Genomic DNA, 493 nt, shown 5'->3' on the forward strand with positions numbered 1-493 from the left:
AAGTTGTGTAGTGTTAGCTTTAAACTCTGTAAGTGGTGGTGTAATTTGCAAATATCTGTGAGTGAATAGGGTCACCATATAATGGTCTAATGAATTTAGGATTGTGAAAATGTTGGCAGGAACACCCCAAAACCAAAAACTAAATTAAGGGTATCCAGCACAAGGAAATTGTACACAGAGTAGAAACTGAGATGCTTCTTAAAATACAAAATTTATTCCTGTAAGAGTGAAAAGAGAAACAAATTATGAACAATAACCATTTCCATCTCTATCTCTTGAGCAATATTTTAAGAACTAAATGTGTGGATGTAAAATTGATGGTTACTTCCTGGATTTCAGAATCACCAGGTTAAGGTCAGGTGGAAAGACTGAACGGTGCTTTGGAAACCAAAGTGTCAGCCAAACCAAAACACTTATATTTGTATAAAGGAATATTCCAATAACCTATGTTGCGTCACGCTGAGAGATACATGCGATTCACTGTTCCACGTGC

Source organism: Propithecus coquereli, unplaced genomic scaffold (genome assembly GCF_000956105.1).
Source record: "Propithecus coquereli isolate 6110/MARCELLA unplaced genomic scaffold, Pcoq_1.0 Scaffold52, whole genome shotgun sequence".
Lineage (NCBI taxonomy): Eukaryota > Metazoa > Chordata > Mammalia > Primates > Indriidae > Propithecus > Propithecus coquereli.